Genomic DNA, 20,320 nt, shown 5'->3' on the forward strand with positions numbered 1-20,320 from the left:
ATGGAGCTTCATTTTGGTTACTGGTATTTGAGGTCCTGTGCTCCTGTGGTCACTGATGAGCGCTCACTGACTCTTCAGAGAGCTAAAGGCCAAAGCTGAGCGCATTTGGTTGAGGAATCAAGGCTGCACTCAGCCAGGGTTAGTCCTTCAGTAGATCTTGTCCATTGAGCTGATTTCCTCCATGTGGGGCCTTGGGCCAGCAAGAGCAGAATGCTGCAGTACAGCTCTGTTGTGATGTCAGACACATCTGCAGGGACTCTAATTTTTCTTTAATTCAGGCAGCTGAAGAAAAATGGAGGTTTAAAAATTGCTGCCTCCTTGCTAAATAACACTTCCTGCTTGCCTGCAGAAAGGCGTTTGATGGATGACTAAAGTGTGCTGCTTCTGAAGATGATTGATTGGGAGATTTGGATTTGACTATTTAAATCTGATGGCAGGACAGCCAGTAGAAGCAGCCCCCTGGTAATGCCATGTGATAGCTGTGCAGCAGGAATTCAGGCTGGCTCCTCATGGGCCAGCTCCCACGGGGACAGCTTCCCCCAGGGCTCAGTGCCTTAGCCAGCACACTTGGTGTGTGGGCTGGGGGAGCTCCTCTGGCCTCTGATCGTGGTAGGCAGAGGATCTCTGAGCTCCTTGAGCTTGTGGGAAGTAGAAATATGGATATGAAGCCATCAGCTGTGCTGGCTCACCCTGAGGATGGAGCTAATGGGCTTGACATCTGCAGTGGGTTCAGAGAGTGGCAGTGCTGGCACTGCCCAGCAGAGCAGCAGGACCCTGGTTGTTCCACAGCACTGTGGCCATTCCCAATCTCCTGTCTGCACCACAGTGCACTGCTGGGAGCAATTCACCTGGAGGCAGACCAGAGCTACCCCTTCCTTATTCTGTCATAAATCAGAAGTCAGAATGTCTTTATTGTCTGTATATAAAACTTCCCTTTAGGCTAAAAACCTAATGTAAAGCCTTTCCTTTTTCTTTTCTTTCTAAGCTTGTATGACTCCTGTCATTTACTGCCAGCCCAATGAATTATGACAGCTGCCTTGCTGCTCCTTGCATGAGACTCCTCATTCATTACAGAAACAAGCAGCCTGATTTGAGTGATAAATGACTCCTGGTGACCATTTGCAAAAATTCAGGGTTTCTGTTCACTGAGGAAGGAGAAAAAGAGCATTTTTCTTTTCTTTCCCTCAGAAAAGTTTCCAGGAGATTTTTTGGCTGAACTCACAAAACTTACATCCTCTTTGAAAGTATTTTTTTTTTCAAACTTAACTAAGCTGCAATGTGTTTTATGTTTGTAAATGTGGCTTTGTTTGAGAGAGGTCTCAATACCAGCTTCTCATAGTTCATCACAAAGTATTAGAAAACTCTTTTTACCTAGCATAAGGCCAGCTTCTGAGCTGATAAGGGCTGGAGAGCTTCTGACTTCTATTTTATTATTTTTGAGTTGAGAGGCTGCTCAGTACTTTCACCTCTTTTGTTGCTTTTATATGCATTATCACGGGTAAGATGAACACCCAGTTTTTCAGTATTTTCAGCTGTTTGATCAAGTCTATATTGTACATATAATCTTGTGTGATTTCAGAAAGCTAAATGATGCCAGAGGGTGAAGTCAATAATCAATGAATATAAAGCAAAGAGTTTGAAATACCTCAACTGGTGCACTTGATGAAAGCTGGTGTGATTTTTAGCATGAAACAATACTTGGAAGGGAGCTGTTTGACCCTTCTGACTTCTATTTCTCTTTGACTTTGAGCTTTTCCAGATGATTTTAGAAGGTGGTGAGAAGGCTCCCTGGTGGAGCAGTGGTTGGAGGGTGATTTGCAGATGAGTTTTGCCCATAGGGATCTTCTCACACCTGTGCCCATCCTTTGGTTCCCCAGCCCAAATGTGACATTTCATGTGGCTTAGCTCCTTGTAGAAATGTGTTTTAAGACTTAGCCAGACCACCCTTGTGGTGAATGTTGCCTGATGTTCAGCCTCACCGCTTCCTTCTTGTGACCCATTAACTTCCAGCAGTCCCACGGTCTTTTGGACCACCCAGAAATTCCATAAATATCCCATCTGGGATGTTTCAGTGAGGCTTCCTCCAAATGGCACCATTTATGGGTCTCTAATGCATTGGTACTTCTGAACATAATGAGTAGTTGCAACATTTTCTCAGGAATTTCTGACTCGTGCTCTCTCGGGAGTGTCAGGAGTGGAAGCTCCCAGCAATCAGTAATTAAGGTATAGTCTGAGGAGATCCATGCATGAAGAGAGAATCTATACATGTATTTCCTGTTTCATGACAGAGTGGCTCTAGTGATCATCACAACAGATAAGTGTTAGTGACCACACTCACCATCTGAGCAGCTCCAGATGTTGTGTGGTGGTACCACAATTATCACAATACACATGATATTTTGATGTCACAGGCAAAACAGCTTAACTCTCAGGGCAGACTTAATGATTATTTTAAATATACCTTCTCAATGCAGTTTCTAATAAATGTGTCTCACTAGAATGACTGATGGTGTTAAGATCCACCACTTCTCACCAGTAACTCACCAAAAATTCCAAAAGCTAAACAGCATTAAAGGGATCAAGCGTGGCTTTTCCAAGGTCAGTCAGACACCCCGTGGCTGAGCTGGAAACAGCAGCCCCTTGCATAATGGCCTTCAGCAGCTGTTTCTTGATGTGTGTAGGACAGCAAAAGGCTGAGAAGGTGGTGTTGAGAGATGATCTGAAGGGCAGCAGCTTAGTGCCAAAGCCACGATGACAGAACCAAAATGTCAGGGCAGGGAGTTGGGGCTGCAGTCACAGAAGTGTGTGCCCTGCAGGATTGAGTCCTTGCTTTGCTTTCCTGGTGGGATTACTGGAGAGGGCAAGTGGAATCACCATGCTTTCAGTGCCCCAGCCCAGGGGAATGGAGGTGAATAAAAACAGGCTTTGCACGGTGCTCTGAGGCAGCCCACAAAACATTGCCCTGACTTGATGCAGCAAATCTCCTGCTCTCGCTTGGTTAATAGCTCTTCATCACTTTTCAATTCATAGTTTAATGCTCCAATGGAAGCCAATTTGAATTCATTTAACTCTTCAAATAAAACTTTTGTGAGATGCTCTATCAGATGTTGTAATAGAGTCCATCTATTCTGGTAGTGTTTTCCCCTTTCCTAAGGCTCTCCAGTTCCAACAGAATGATTTGTGCTGTGAACTCAGCTGAGACACAACATTTGTGCAGTAGAATGGCTGTCTAACTAGGACTCCTAAAAGTCAATCAATGTAGTAGCCAAACTCTGTATGTGTTGCCTGAATGGGTAGAAAAGCTAAGCCTTAAAAAAAAAAATTGTTAAAAACCTTTCTTATGGTTCTATTAGAACCAAGTAGCTGCAGATTTTCTATATTGATTTTGACAATTTACCAAGGATTACAGGTTTATGGGTGATTACTAAAACTTTACTTTTACAAAAAAAGAGAGATATATTCCCAGGCTCTGGAACAGCCTGTTAGAAGCTGAAGTATTTGGTCTTTATGATTTATTTTTTTTTTTTGTAGTTAATTGTTTCCCACACTTTCTGTTGTCCTATTGCTTTTCTGGGAGCTAAAAATGTTTGCCACCATGTGAGATAATTAAAATGTGTCCACTCTTTTACCAATGCCAATATATTTCATTGAATAACATGTTTTGTGGTGTCTGTATCCTGTCACAGGAACTGTTTGTGAGCAAGTCAGATGTGGTCACATTTGTGCTAGGAATTAAAAGGAGGCCACTAACTTATTTCAGAGGGACTACTGCTGTCACATAGTAGTGATCTATTGCTACTGCAGAGGAAGTCTATTTAAACCCAGATAAGAAAGACTTTGTACTTTAATCTCTCATACAGCACGTTTGCCACATGAAATTTAAACAGGGCTTTATGCTGAGTTTGCTCAGGCCCAGTTCCAGCCAGTCAGACACAACTTTCAAGCTCTGTGTACATTGATTCTCATTATAACAACTTCTCCTTATTTATTCTTTGAGTAATTTCTGCCGGAATCCCCTATCTCTACCTTTGTCCTCACTGGCTCAAGGATTTGGTTATTGTTGAGAGGATTTGGTAGAAAAAGAGGGAGAAGGCTCAGAGTTTGGTCCCACCAATCTCTGATCAGAGCAGATGTGAGGGCTGGGGCATTACCCAAGCCACCAGTCCTGGTGTCAACCTGGCAGGGCTTGGCAAGTAGTGGCTTCCAAGCAAAATGAAGCAAGGAGAGTAGATGAAGCCAGGGTGACCCTCCACGTGTGCCTCCTTTTTTTTGTGTGTGTGTGCTTCTTGGACTTCCAAACACCTTCTGAAGGGCAAAATTCAGTCTCTTCACCTTGCTCATAAATACTTGCATTTAGCACTGCTTCTGTTGCATGGCAGTTGGGGAGAAGCAAGTTAAGTTTGTAGTATCTCTCCTGTCTCTTTCTAGTTTTAGTTCTACACTAGGTCCTAGGCAGTCCTCCAAGAAAATGTTGAGTCTTAGTACCAGTTCTTTACAGGCAAGATCAGCTTTTTGTGGGGACCACTTAGGGCTGCACACATGACTGCCGTCAGTAAACCTAATCTAGACAGAGAAATGTGGTCATGTAATAAAAATACTACAGTATCCAAGAGACTTTCCCTTTAATGTACTTAAGTGTTGCAGACAAGACAGTCAGAGGAAGTTTTATGCAAGATGATTAACACAAATTGAAATTCTTACCTTGAAATGACTGGGGGGGTACTGTTTGCCTATCAAGAGGAAAAATGCTTTATGGTGAAAAGATAAGGCAGGGAGTAGAACCTTTAATTTCTGTCTCTGCCACTGTCATGCTTTGCCCTCTGGAGGCCAATGATTTTTTTTTTCAGTATTTCATTTTCCCTGTCTTTGTTGAGGGAATACTGGTCTTTTCTACCTTTACATGGATATTAGCTGTAAAATGCTCTAAGATTATTTGTTTGGTTCGGATGTGTATAGCAGGGATATTGCGAAGCATGCTTTTGGGAAAGCCAGTGCAAAATTCGTGCTTTCGTGTGCAGGCAAATGTGTTTGCTGTGCTTGCTTCCTATTTCTTCTTTTTTGTTGTACCCTGGTTAAATTCCTTTGTGTTTATTCCTGCCACTGCTTTATGGGGTTTCTCTGAGAGAAGCCACTTTGTCAGCCAAATGAAAGGTCTCTGTAGAGATTTCTGGTGTGTCATCTGTGACCTATAGATACTGTGTTGCTCTTGGTTCAAAATACAAACAAATGTTTCCTTTTGAAAGATCTATTCTTTGTTTTGTCTAGATAAAGTTCAATTTGGAAATGCCACTAGTAGGATAAGGGTCCTGCTTGGGAATTCAAGGGATTTTTTTGTTGAGTCATGCTCAGCTCGGAGACTGGAAATAGAACTAATGCCATTAGAGCTCTGTGATGGAATAGACAGGCTTTGATTAACCTCTTGCTTTCTTGAAAAATCTCTGTTTATTGAACTACTGAGGCATTAACTGATTGTTGAAGGGGGAGAGTGTGGAATAAAAAAAAAATCCAAATGGTTGTCAGTCTTTCTGAACATAGTGCTCCTGAATCAGGCTGGAATTGTCTTTACATCCCTCTCCTCCTCTCCTGGAGGCTGAATGTAGAACTCCACTTGGTTTTCAAAAACAATCTCCAGGGTGTATCATGGACAAGGAAATCCAGCCTGACTTTCTGGGTTATGGAAGGGGCTGACAAAATTGTGCCTCGTCATTTGACACAATATCTTGTAATCCATAAAGCTCAGTTTTAGGTAACTCTATATACATAGAGACTTTATTTTCTGCCAAATATTTTTTTTCCCGGGGGAGAACACCTTATGGGAGGTCCTTCAGTTAAAAATCTAAGTGTGCAGAATGATTGCCTGTGGTTGATGCAGGCACATGGATCTTGCACCAAGGCTGATGGGGAGTTAGTCTGATGGGAGCCTGTCAGGTGTTTGGAGGCATGCGTGGCTCACTTTGCTTGCTGTGTGCACACTGGATATCACAAAATTCTCTTAGTCTTTAACTGTGATTTTTGAGGTACAAACAATGGTACCATGCCCTTCTGCAGGTGATTAATTCACCAGGACGCTGATGCACAGTTCCACTCTAAACAGCAGGACTCAAAGGGGCAGAGTAGTGGAGCCATTTAAAATTGCACCCCAAATAGGGTCTATAGAGTAGTAATAACTAAAAATGCCCTATAGTTACACCAACTATTTAGGGGGGGTGGACTGCAGGTAGTCTGGCAAAATATCAAGGCAGCGGGCCCTGATTTTTTTTTTTTTTTTTGTTTAAATTAAAAAACCCTAAGAAGCTCGGAGGGCTTTAAAATCAAATGTGATCAATAAGTCTAATTTCTGTATCTTACCTAGAAGCCTAGAAGAGTGCCCTTTCCTCTCATTTCCAAACATTTCTCTGTGAATTACTGACCACCTGCCCTCCCTTCTGGTGCTTTAGGGGGTAATCTATACCCCGGTGAGAGAGATTAAATTCAAGAATACTCTGAGGGTCTGAAACTTGAACCCTGGCCTCCTCCTTGCACATTATGGTCCTATGGAAAAGGACAAGATGTTGGCTGGAACAGCCCCTGGAAGTAGAGCACAGAGGAGGTGGGTGCATATTTCATGACAGACTGCTTTAACTTTCCAAACAGCCGCCTCTTCTACGGCCAGCAGCTACTATTAATTATTTATCAGAACACTTATTTATACACTAAAAGCTAAATGCAGTCCTTTCAGTGGAGCCTGGCAGAGAGTGGGCTGGAATAAGTAGCTGTGGATAGTCCTTCAGGAGAGAAGGCTTTGTGCAGAGCTCTGCTCAGGGGAGAGCCTGTCCACATGATTCTCTCTGCTGTTTGTGCCTGGTACTGATATTTACATGTGGGAGATGAAAACCCAGACATTAGTAAGAGTCTGGAGCTGTGGGGCATCAGCCTGATCTCCCTTGGCCAGGTTTAGGAAGGGGAGTTCTTATGCCACCAGCATCCAAGGAGGAAGAGGGAATCCCTTCCCACCCTGCCCTGGCTTCTCCTTCTGTGTTTGCTCTGGCTCTATAAAACCCATCCTTGCAGCAGAGGAGGGAGGATGATGAATTTGCTTCCTTTGCCTCCACTTGGGGAGAGCAGCTGTGACCCCTTCTGTAGCCAGAGGGAAGGGAATAGGTTTTAATATTTCTCTCTTCCTTTTGAATTGAGTTCAAATGGCCATCCATGACTTGTGGTGCCAATGTGTTTTCCTCATCAAATACTGATATGGTTTCTGTTCTGGTGTGCTGTTGCCATGTAATTCTGGTGGCATTGCTGTTTAGGTAAAATGTTATTATTTTTCTGTAGCAACTGTTGTTTCAGTAGGAATTCCAATTCCATTGTAATTATTTGAGACTGTAGTTGTAATAAATGTTTAGGATTGATGTGCATGATTTTCATTTTCTTCCAGCACCTGATACTTTTAATGGCTCAATTTTTTCTAATTTGAATGTTGACATAGATGGAGAATTGATGCTGAATTTCTATCTAGCACTCTTCTGGGTGGCTTACCTTGGTGGGGGGCATTGCTTTAGCATCTCAATAGGAGAGAGAGACTTGTTGCTGTGAGCTGTGCCTTCTTCAGCCTATCTCAACGTGGGAGGCAGGACTCTGATGTTCTACCCAATTTCCAGCAGAGACCCTCCTTCTCTAAGAGTCCAGTCTTCTACCTCCTCTGATGGTTCTCAACTGCATCCCAGGCCTGAGAACAAGGGATGTGATGGGCTGCCCCATTACACTGTGTTCCTTTACATGTGCAAATGGTTTCAACCCAGGCTCCCCTCCCTTTGGGAAGCGTAGAGAGCCCTTGGCTCACCCTAAGCTCAATGCCCTGCTCCTGAAATGACTCCCCAGGCTGGGCCAAGTGCAGCTTCCTGCACAATTCCAAGGTAACCTTTCCTTCAGCCATCCAGGCCCCAGCTTGCAATGCCTTGCTGCTCTCAGCCCAGGGGTCGCTTTGTTCAGAAAAGCCAATTGTGCGGGTATGGAAAGCAGTTTCTTGGATGCACCTATGGACCTGCAGAAAGAGGGTTGGGATTGGATGCTCTTTAAGGTCCCTCCCAACCCAAACCATTCTTAGATTCTGGGATTATGGAAGCTTTGCAAGGCAAATGCTTGATGAAAGCAAACAGCAGAATATTCATGCAGCTGAAGCTCAGCCAGCCCTATGGTCATAGAGGCAGTCAAAGCAAAATTGTCTGTGGACAAATCAGAATGATTTGGAACAGAAATGATACTTTTTATTTGGTAGAAGTTCATTATATGGCTTCCTTTACTGCTTGTAGAGAAATGATGAATCTTTTTCTGGGGACATAGAGTTAAATGCAATTTTTTGTTTATCTAACTGAAAACTCATAGTCAGAACTAATAGGAACTTATCAGCATTTTCTGTGCTTAGTATTGCTGTGGGTTTGCAATATATGGTCACATTTTCCTTAAAGTATCTCATTGTACTGCTGGGATAATTCCTGTACTGCAACCTTAAAAAAGCCCATCTTTACTTTTAGCATATTTTTATCCTGCTCATAGTGAGTATGGCAGTTGAACTCTAGAGCAGCTCATGATTGCTGCACGGTGCTAAGGCTGATCATGGGCATTACAGGGAGTGATACAGCAGATATCACAGCCTCTAAACACCCATAAAGTTTTAATAGGACTTGCAGAACTTGATGGTGTGGGTTAATAGGGTGTTCAGGCTGAAAAGGATTTGTATGTGGGGAGTGTGTGTGTGTGCAAGTGGTCAGTCACTGAAGCATCCTGCTCTCTGCTGAAATGTAACCCTTTGAATTTGATTTACTCTGATAAAAGGCAAGTTAGAGGAACATTTCCCCAGCCTTGCAGAAGAGAGTGGTGTCAACAAGACATGAAGATACTCTGCTTTCAATTCTGAAGCTTTCAGACATTACGCATCTATTATGAATCCAAAAAAGGCCATGTTCTGGGGAAATGGCACAAAAGCTGACAGACAGCTGTAAACTTGTGCACAGAGCAATGGCATGAGAACATCCAACCCAACTGAGCAGATCATAGAGTCTGGTTGGTAAGATTCTGGAGGGAACTCAAATCCAAGAATTTCTTTAGTTAAATGGATTGGTAGTTCAGAGCCCACCCCAGCCCCTCCTTTAGGGCAGCATTCCCAAAAGCAATGCAGGCAGTACAGCTTTAGGGAGGGGAAGAAGTGCATGGGGAGAGTACACAGACAGGATGGGGCAAGAGAGGGAGCACCTGGAAACATGGCCAGCTATTGGAACTTTGTGAACAAGGAGATCCTGCTGTCCTTCCAGGCTGAACATTTAGAGCAGGAGGATCATGATTCAAGCTACTGAAGAAATGGGGTGAAAATGAGTTGCTTCTCTTTTTATCTTGTTCTCTGAGAGCATTCAAAGCTAGGAGAGGTGGAGTAACCTGCTACAGGGGGTAGGCCAGACTCTGCAGCGTTGATTCACACAGAGGGAAGGAGGGAGGCTTCAGGCAATATGAATGAGAATGTGGAAAACTAGTGTTTTACTAACAGGAGATAATAAAAAATGACCTGGTAAATTCCCTGGGGAAGAGTGAATTTCCTGAGCCTGGAGTTTTGTTGGTATGTGTGGTTAGGACAGTGCAGGGCTTGTGGGAAGAGACTTCTTCACCTCTGAGCATTTTCCTGTGACTGTTCATTCCCAGCAGCAGTGACTTGGAGCCCCTGTGCCAGCTGTGGGATAAAACCCCTGGGCTGCTGCTGGACTGGGCTCTGGAGCATCTGAAGAGCCCACACCGATTTCTTCAGTTTAGCTCTTACTACCTCTAACAATCCTTGCTTTCACTCTATAAATGATCATGCTGTTTATTAAAAAAAAAGTTTCTGACAGATGTAGTTTGCTATCAAAGTGCTGGAAGAGAGCAGATCTGTAGGTTTTGGCTTCCTCACAGTACAATTACTCTTCCTTTGGTGCACAATTAATGTATCTCTGTGGAAAGCTTCTACCAAGTCATTTCAGTGCAGTAGTACTGCTGAACTTTGCTGAATGGTAGCAAAAAAGGCAAAGAATGTGGAGAAGACTAAAGAAGCAATTGTATCCCCTTTTCCTCCTCACCTAACTTCCCATGCTCTCCCTTCTGTGATCTTTCATACATGTAGGCAGACAGCTGCTTCCCTTGGGAGCAATATCCCTTGGCATCAGGGGCATGTGGCAAAGACTATCTCATCTCAAACTTTCAAACAATCCTTGGGATGTCAGGCCCCGGGCAGCTTTTGGAAGCACTTACTGTGCAGAGGTTCCAGGCAGATCATTGGGCATGTTCTGGGTATTTGTACCTGCTCTGAGTGTAGGCACTGTCTGTGTGCTGGTATGAATGTATGAATGTGTGCCCACAAGCGGAGGTTGAGAAGCTGAACAGCTTACCTAGAGAAGAATTTCTTTCCTGGTGTGCAGCAAAGAGACTCCTGCTATTCAAAGCTCTTCACAGGGCTCCAGGTGAACCAGGCAGAGTTCTCAGCTGCCAGCAGCTCTCAGCAGCATCCCAGGGAGGCTCCTCTTGCTCCGGCCCCAGTCACTGAACTCCACCGGTGCAGTCACATCTCATTTGTACCCAGCCTGTCCTTTCAGAGTGAGCAGTCAGCTGGAACGATTCACACCTCTGCTCAGCACAGCGTTCCAAATGCAGCTTCCTTCCTGGGCACGGGGATAACGCCGGGCTCCGGCAGAAAGGCTGCGAGAACTCTGGGATCAGCCCAGGAGCCGCTGCTCGCGGTCCTGGCGCCGGCGCCGCGCTCCGAGTGCCGGAGTCAGGCTCCGGCTCCCGCGGACCTCCAGCAGCAGCGCGGCGGCTTCGCGGGGCTGCGCTTGGCAGCAGCGGCCGATCCCGCCGCTACTCAGCCCGCAGGCTTGCAGGGACTCGGAGCTGCCCTGATGTCATTCCGGCCGAGGGGGGATGCTCGGCGAGGACGCCGCGGCGGGAGCTGGTTCGGAGATGAGCCGCGTTCCTCTCCCGCCGCCCCGATGGATTCCGCGCTCCGCGAGGATTTGCATCATCTGTCACCGCGCGGCTGGACCACCTCCCCTCCTGCCCGCCCCAAATGCGGGAGGGAAGTGCCTCTTCCAGCTCCCGGTGTTACACCTGGAGCCTGCAGCGGAAAGTCTTGGAGCAAGGCGAAGTTGGCAGAATCATTTTTCTGGCAGGAGGATGCTTGTGCCCCCCATCACTTCTCACTGTCTCCAGGTGCTAAAAATAGAGGCTTAACAAAATCCCAGGGCTGGAAGGTTTTTGGTTCCTTCTCTTGTTAGGTCACTGATAAGATCATCTGATACAATAAAAGGTGGGTTTTAGTGCATGACCAAAATCAAGGAGGAGTCACCCAGCAAACATTCCCTGGCACCAGCAAATATTCGGTGCTCGGAGGTGAAAAGTATTTTCTTGCTGTACGTGACACAAGTTCCACCTATTTGTTGCATAATTTCTTATTAAAATCCTTCATTTCATCCAGCTGGATACAAAACCAGCCTCCACAGCCAAGAAACATGATTGCTACGTGATTTCAAATTATATTACAGAGGCAAAACAAAACACTTTGTATATTAAAAGAATTAGATTTCATTCCAATCTAATTTTCAGTTTTTGCCAGCTTGACATCCTTCACTCCAAAACTGTTCTTTGTACAATGCACCTTGGAATTGAAATTCAGCCAGTTCTGTGCAGCAAATGTGAAGAGAAAATAGTTTTGTTCAAGGAGACTGGAACAGACCTGGTCTGAGATGATGAATGACACTGTAAACTCAGATTTGAATTTATAGGAGGGTCAGCTCAACCTTTTGTGTTTTCAAAGCAGCGTGAATAAATGGCGTTCCATGCAGTTCAGCATTTACATCCTTCAGCTGGGACCTTCTACATGAAGAGCTGTTTGCTCTCTGTGAATATCCAAGTTTCAGAGACTAGTTTCAGGTAGAGATTCTGAACTGGGGACTTATTGATTCCTTCTGGCTAAATTAGAAACTGATAGAAAATTAAGATTCAAACCACTGAGTAATTTCCTGCAATTCCTAATTACAAAGTACTTGCTGAGAGATCTTTAAAAAATGCCTTACACCTATTGCCTGGCTCTAGATTTGGGATTTGTTTTCCAGAGACTGTTGGGAATGCTGGGCATGGAGATCCCATTGCAGCTGGGTGGTAAGCAAGTGCCTCCTTGCATTCTGTGTGAAGGTCAGAGCTTTGGTCAGGCTGCAAACTAAAACAGCCAAACTGAGTTACAGAGTCTCTTCCCAACACAAGGAAATCTTCTGGTGCATTTTGTCTGAAAAGTGCCAGAGGTTCCATTGCTTATCTGATGGGGTGAAAAGTCCAGTTTGTTGCTCTTGGTACTGCTGTCCTTGGCTCCTGGCTGCACTTGGAGCACTGCAGAGGTGCCTGTGAGCAGGAGGGTTTGGCTGAGGGACAGCTGTGCTGCTCCAGGTGTGGTGGGAGCAGCGCTCTGCCCCCTGGAAGCCACCGCTGCGCTGTGGATGTTCCTGGGTGGGCCAGTGGCCAAGTGCTTGCACAAACTGTTGAGAGTGTTTTAATTCAGATGCTAAAGTCACTCTTTGAACTGAAATCCTTGGCTTAAGCCCAGCTGTGCTGGGTGAATTCAACATGAAGGAGTAGGGCTGCGGATTCACAGGGCTGCCTCCGGAGCTGTTTGCTCTGCTGGTGATTTCAAGTGTGGGATCAGGACAATGACTGTGCCAGGGTCTGCCCTCATGAGAAACATGTGGGAATCTGCTGGCAGAATTGCTCCAACTCTGTGTAGCAGAAAGAGCACACCAACCCTCGGGAGACGAGAGTGCAGTTTGAATTTTCACTTCCCTCTCCTTTGGGTAGTAGAGAGAATTGAACTCTTCTAGCTCAGTCACAGATGCACTTGAGGTACTTGGAATGTCCTTCTGATCATGACATAATCCTGAAGCTCTGCTTGAGAGGAAAATAGACAAGAAAGAAAACAGGACAGCAAGAAACAGAAATTGAGTGTGGATGGAGAGAAACAAGAAAATAAGAGAAATCCTAGTAATAAAACAGTCTATTAATGAGACAGCACACTTATGCTGAGATCCTTGCCCCAGGATATAAGTTTTTCTGGCTCTTACCCTGCAGCACAGATTTTGCATTGGGTGCTGTACATTATTCTGTAGCTGTTAATCTTCATGTGGTTTGTTTCCTCCCTGTACAGGCAGGCAATCACAACAGCTTATTCTACTTATTTTGGTAGCACAAAACCTAGAGATGGAACCTACCACTGCTTTGCCCAAAACTTTGTGGAAAACGTGACTTTCTGGTTCTGAACTGTAGGCTTGACAGTGGTTGGGTTTTTTGAGTTTTGGTGGGGTTTTTTTAGGTGGTTGTTTGTTTGTTGTGCTTTGTTGGTCAGGTGAAAGTGAGTGTTGCTGTGTTCTGTCCAAATCTTCTTGCAGTTTACACACCTCTCACTGCAATGTCTGTACACATTTTAAAGTATTCATCTTTACACTAGCAGATGTGGAAAACACAATTCCTGCAGTTCTATGGTTGGAAACACAGAATCCTAGAACATTTATGTTGAAATACACCTTTAAGGTTATGGAGTCCAGCTATTAACCCAGCACTGCCAAGCCTAGCACTAAATGATGTTCCTAAATGTGCTACAGAGCGAGCAAATCCTCTCAGAAGTCAGTGTGTGAACACGTGGTATCTCCTTGGTTCACTCTCCAGACTGTCTGGAAACTGTCACAGGAATGTCTGGATTGAGGTTCTGTTGCTCCTATGTTGAGTTTCTGGGGTCTGGCTGCTCCCAGTCTCCCCACCTGTTATTCCAGTGCCCTGAGGACACTGGAATGGGCAATCCCTTCTTCTCCTCTCAAAAACCCCCTCACAGCACCAAGGCCACGCTTCAAAGCTGCCTGCAGGACACAGAACCTTTTCTTTCAGCTCAAGACACGTCTATGGTCTTTAGTGAAAGAAAGATGGCTTTCGACACTGAAGTTCAGAATAAGTTTAAAAGAACAAAAAAATGACTCTTCCTGGCAGAACCAGCTTTTTCTGGAGCTGTGGAGATTCCTTCTGAACCTGCCTGTAATTAAACAGCAGTGTGTCTTGTTAGACACACAGAGCAGTTCCTCAGATGGTGCAAATTGTCAAAACCTCCCTTGATTTCAGAGTAACTATGACAACTTCATAAGAGTTATAGATTAGTCGTAGTTCTCCAGCAGCAGTTTGAGATATGCAGAACTTGATTAACATCAAAAGTACGAGAAACACAAAGGCATAATGGAATGTGGTTTGGGTTTCTTTGTGTATTCATATATTTCATTAAGAAAAGTCTATTTTGTTGTCTTGATTTCTCAATAAATTGTTGGGGTTTTTCATCTGACTATTTTGGCTCTGGCTCAAAACATGTCAGAGGTTTTACAGAAGCAGAAATGCAGGGATGAAATGTGGATACACTTGGAGCTGAGTTTTGTGCATTAGAACTCAGTTAAGGCATTCATGTCTTCTACTGGCAGTGCCTGCCTTGTCCTGGGCTGTTCTTTTTTCCCAGATGTCAGGGGAGAACATGCTGCTGGTGGTGCTCTTAAGCATGAAGTGCTGATTTGCAACAACATCAACAGCAAAAATGCTGCTCAGTCCTCAAGTAAAATTAAAGAATGTAAAAAATAGCTGGATTTCCTGACTGCTGACTTTTTCCAGCTACACAATCTCTTTTCCAGCTTCTATGATCCCCTCTTTATGTCTGGACACACTTGTACAGATGATAAAGGCAAATCAGTGCATACCAGTTCTGTAATGACCTTTATCTTATGCTTTTATTCCTCTCTAAGGTTACTTTGATATCCCAGTGTGGCTTTGTTCCTGTATGGCTTTGATGTATTAGTTTCAGAGAGGGTGCTGATAGAAACTGATGTGGAAATATCTGTTAAACCAACAGACATTCATTTACATCCAGCATTAGAGCTGCTCAACGTATCTCTAATTACATTACTGTTTTATGTCTTAGGTGCTTACTCAGCTATGAAAATATAAACTGCAGTTTTAAGTGCTCCTATTGAGATACCATCAAAGCAAAAATAGGGTTTGTGCTTAATCCACAGCCTGACCTTTGTCACCATTTGTGACACTGAGCCAAGGGCTCCTGATGTGTGAGAAAGATGGATGTCTGTGTGTATCCATGGAGCCTTCTGTACTCTGCCCCACAATTTCCTTACAGAATCCTTCCCAGGTTCTGCTTTGGCCTGAAGCAGCTGACAGTTCCTGGGAAGTGAAAGGGGGCAGGACTGGAGCTTGGAGAGAGAAGAGCTTTTTTCCCAGGCCACACTTGAGTATAGCAGGAGAGACTAAAGCAGTGAGCAGGGTTAAGCTCTGCTCAGCCCCCTTGGGTTTGTTGTTTGTCCCTGTAGCATGTGACACTCTCTAAGAGTTGTGTCCCCTTTGCTCTGTTTCCATGATGACTCCTTTTGTGACCTCCCTGCTGGTAAGCAAGTCTGTCTGGTTTTGTAAATCCTTGCAAGAACAGGACTAAAAGCAGCTGCAGGTCCCATTCACCAGACTGCTTCACCCAGAAAAGCTGGCTGCTGCCCCCCTGCGTGGCAAACTGTCACAAAACCAGATCAAGGAACTTTGGCTGTGCCCCCATGTCCCCTTCCTGTGAAAGCTCAGGGAATCCTTTGCTGTGTGACTCACAAAGGTTGTGCTTCACCAGAGACCACCACAGGGTTTCTCTGGTCCCCAGTGCTGCAGAGAGAAGTGGGGTCACCCCGTTGTGCAGCTGCTCCCAGCCCCAGTTCAGGCTGGCCAGGGGCTGGTTTGGGTGGTGACACATTTTGTACAGCTCTGCTCACAGCACCTGCAAGGGACTCCTGACAGGGTGGGCAGGGCTCTGCTGTTCCCTGCAGGAACTTCAGCAGGGCCCTTCCAGCTCCCGCAGATCTCCAGCCAAGCCAGCACCAAAAGCTGACTGATGATCTCCATGGGTTGGGACAATGATCTCTGTGTGACAGCAGCAATCTGCTGCCATGTCTGAGCTGTGGCAGGGCTGCTGACAGGCAGCAATGCAGGCCAGCTGCTGGCACAGCAATTATCATAGGGAGTGTCATCCATAACATGAAGTGATGGCTTACAAATCTCAAACCCAAGCATTTCTTCTTTGATTATTAAAAACAAAGGGGCTTGAACTCTTGGTTTGATGTATTAAGTGATTACTTTTTAAAAGAAATTGAGTTAGTCAAACTGGAATGATTCCTAAAGTAACTTAATTAGACCAGAGCTCCAGTGGGAGTCCCCTTTAACTTGCCTACAGAGACTCTTTTAATACTCTAATCCACCTCTGAATTAAAGGTGAAACCAGGAATGGTAGTTTCAAAGAAGGAACTACAAAGAACATTTATCTTTCTCTTTTTGCTCTTCTGTCCTTGATATCTAGATATCAAGCTTCCATTGCATTCTAAGGATGACTCTTTTCTAGGTTAGTTCACACAAGCAGAGCTTTTTATATCCCACAATTTAAAACTTAAAAAACACTTAAAGTGAAAAATTCATTACTGACACACTCTCAAACTGGTATTCAGGAATTGCTGTAATAAATGATCCTGTTGTGCAGGGTTTTGTTTCACCTCCTATCAATTTTTAATTTTTTAGGTAATCCTATTATAATTTGTTTTCTGCTTTATCTGGTGCTATAGGAGGAGGCCTCGTGCTCATGCTCCAGTAGGGTGGGAAATCCTGAAATGGGAAATGGAAGTGTGCCCTAAGGTCTCTTTTTAGACTGATGTGACTAGGCTGTGCTTGAAAATAAAATTTAAAAAACCCACACAGACCTGGGCTCAGCAAAAGGGAGGCTAAAGACTTGAAAATGCTCTAGTCTGACAAGGGAAATCAAGATCATGATGTTATACTTACTTTGAACTGGCCTTCTCTAGAGATGTGAAATGTCTCTGCAACATCTGCTAGAACAGAGTTAATAATCTAAAGAAATACTTTTAATGTCTCACTGCTATTGCTTCCCATTGCTGGAGGTAGGAATTGCTTACAGACTTCCAGCACTAACCCTAAAATATCAGGATGACGGCATAAGGAATGGTTGGGTTTTTGTTTTGGGTATGCAATACAGTTCAGTGTGAACAAGGCCCAGTGATCATTGCTCTCCAGCCATCTTTTGACTGAGGTTTCTTTTTAAAATACATTTTTCTCATGGAAAGAAAACAAGGGTGACTTAATTAAAATAAGCAAAGGAAAATATGGATGGAATAATCCAGAGAGCACTCCGAGTGAATAAGAACTTGATACTTAACCCTTGTACTTCTTTATCATGCTCGTTCCTGCTTTACTTATGGCCCTAATGTTCAGCAGGTTACATTTGAAAATATCTGTAATGATATTCTGGAGTTGCATCTTGGCTCCTCGAAGAGTTTGGGGCACTTTAGAAATAATATTCTACATGTTGTTTGCCTGTTCATACCAGTGCTGAGGCTACTGCCTTGTGTGCACTTGGGTTTAATTTTTGTTTATTCATTGTCTTTGTGTGACAGAAATGCTGACACACATGGAGCAGGGCTTCTGTGGACTGAAATTATCACATAAAAGCTAAATGCCAGTAATGGAGATATCTGTTACAATTTCAAGGGTAAGCTTGAAAGAAATAAATTACATGATAAGAGGATAGTAGGTTGATTTCTCCTGGTGGCATAAAGCTTTTATGTTCAAGAGGAGTGTTTTAGGAAAGTAGATACTATGCTAAAAAAATGAACGGGACCAGAGAGCAACAGCGCCGTGTTTCTGTTGTAAATCTGTTACACCTTGGGCTCCCATAGAGGGCAATGTTGTATCACAGATGGTTTTAAGCCCTGGATTAGGGGTCTGCCAATTCATCTGTGCTGATGTACCTTAAGGAAAATTGCTGTTACAGTAAATTTGATGGTGCATTTCCCTTCAGCCAGGCTGTGACTAACACACACAGTAATGCATGCCAAACCACATCACAGAGCCTCATTAGACATGAAGGAAATTAATTTTGTAGATTACCTATTGTAGGTTGTAGGGGGAAAGTCCCATTTTAGCTTACAGTGTTCTGTTCAGTAACCAGGTCACAGCAAGTGTGAGCCCTCCTTTAATACAGGTGCTTGGACAAACCCATAAGAAAAAGGACCCAAGTTGGTGGTGTCTGTTGTGGACACAGGGTTTGTAGAGATGTCTGGGGTGCATGGAATCCTCTGCATTTCTGATTGTATCCCCTGTTTCCTGCCTGTGGGACACATAGACACATTTATAGTTATGCTTTCCTTTTGTGCTTCTCTGGTTTTGATGTGTGGTTCAGCACAAGGCTCTGATTTCCATCTGTCTCAACCCCCTGGGTAGTTGGAACACTGAAAGGTCCATGCCCCTTTAAAACAAGTTCATACCCTAAATTTCTCTCCTATACTTATTTACTGTGTGAAATCTCTGCTATGTTATCCTGCCTAAGCTGTGGAAGTACAGAGATGGTTAAATTATTTTTATTACATCTCTATTCCAGCAGTGACACTAAGGACAAGCCCCACTGTAAATGTTGTACTCAGCCCTGGAGCTCAGTCAGTGAGGCTGAAATCCATGGCACTCCTTGTTTCACTGTTTCCCAGCAGAACTGATCCAGGGAGCCTCACAGCAGCTTCTTGTTGCTGGCATCATGGAATTCTTCACAGACTAGGAAAGAAAAGTAACCAACAGGAGCAGAAACCAGAGATACAAAAAGGAGTAGAAAAAGCCCCAAGCTTTTGTCCAGAACATGAAAATGGGCTATCAAACGTTGGGTGTATGAGTGAGTTTGGGTTTTTACTCTGAATTCAATTTTCCATCCAGGTTTTTTACCTGAAGCCAGGTCCCCTCCTGGGTATCCAGATGCATCCCTAGGAGCTCTCCTGTTGCTGATGTGGCAGTCTGTGCTGGCAGCCAGGGCCTCCTCTCTGGGGCCATGTGTCTCATTTTCTGCTCTCTGCTACTTCAGGAATCTGGAGAGAGTGGGAAAGAGTGGCTGGCTGTACTAGCCAGGGTCCCAAAGAGGTGGATGCAATGAAAGACAAGAATTACAGGCAACTCACAGTTAATGCAGGGGTTTGTGCTCTGTAAAGGACAATTTCCAGCTCTTAACTAATGTGAGATTTGGCAGAGTGGGTTTCTCTGCACTTCTGTGCAGTTTACATCTCATTAATTCACACATTCAGGGGTTATTTAAAAGTGAGTTGATGACACCTCATGGCATTTGTAGCCATCAATCTGTACAAGCACAGAGTAGGGTAAAGCAACACTTCCCAACACCACCCTATGTTGGTGAATACAAGAATACTTAGATTAGACCCAAAACAACAGTTAGAAGGGAGCTCTGATGAATCTATTTGAGGCTTTCTAGAATGACATGGATACTTGACATTTTTAATAACACATTTTTCAATAATCAATAATTATCCAACACAGCTGTTCTTTGTGTTGCTGTTGTTATTTTGCTGCTAATAAGTCATTGGCAATTACATTCCAATGCAGAATGTTAATGGAAAATGAAGATGAGTAAGCAGCATATACTGAAAGCTGATGTCAGTCATAAATAGGAGCACTAATTATGGCAGTGGATCTGTCTCCCATCAAACAGGAATGAGGTGTGGAGTAAGGACATGGGTATGTTCTCCAGAGCTCTGCTCTGCATAACTACAGCCAATTTGCATAACCTCGGGGGTTTGGATAATCCCCTGTAACCTGGATGTAAGAATTTTAGGTTCTTTGTAAGCTCTGTAATTTGAGAGGCTTTGCACATGTTGGTGAGAAGAATTATAACACCACTTCTAGAACTACTATGCTGAAATGCTGCCAGCAGAGTTATTGTTGGAAGAGGAAAGCTTAGTGTTTGGGTTAGAAATGGAAAACTCCATAGTAAAGTGCATCCTAGAAGTTTAGTCATGCAAAAGATTGACTGGAGTTACAAGTTTTGAGGTTTTATGTCTAAGTGGTAGCAGCTTGCTGCTTCTCAGTGGTGGGGTTCTCTTCAAGAACTTCTCACTTTGACTTTTTGTGGAGCACTGGGTACGGAACAGGCAGGAGTGGGAGTGAAGATTTGCATGCAGGGTGTAAGAGTAGGGAATTATTTCATTGAGCACAAGCCTGGAGGTGGAAGCTCGTTTGAGGGCACTCCAGCAGCTCTCCATCCTGCCTGGTGGCCCTGCCATCCAACCCTTGCCTTTCCCAGGCACCTGTCAGTGGGACTGACAGGATCCAGGTGCCCTGGACACCTCTGTGCCACCTCTGGCATTCCCAGAGGATCACACCCAGCTGCACAATCTGCACTGGTGTGTTTGGAACCAATTTTGGCTAT

At 44.3% G+C, this 20,320-nt stretch overlaps 1 protein-coding gene across 1 annotated transcript in view; it reads right to left on the reverse strand.

Moving 5' to 3' along the window:
- LOC131084824 (bifunctional heparan sulfate N-deacetylase/N-sulfotransferase 4-like) overlaps positions 1–10,613 on the reverse strand; it is a 79,725-nt gene extending 69,112 nt beyond the window's left edge. Inside the window, 1 exon segment of the mRNA XM_058026578.1 lies at positions 10,389–10,613. The gene's annotated coding sequence lies outside the window, so the exon portion shown is untranslated.
- Between the last annotated feature and the right edge of the window lie 9,707 nt (positions 10,614–20,320).

The sequence above is a fragment of the Melospiza georgiana genome, chromosome 6 (assembly GCF_028018845.1).
Source record: "Melospiza georgiana isolate bMelGeo1 chromosome 6, bMelGeo1.pri, whole genome shotgun sequence".
NCBI classification, from domain to species: Eukaryota; Metazoa; Chordata; class Aves; order Passeriformes; family Passerellidae; genus Melospiza; species Melospiza georgiana.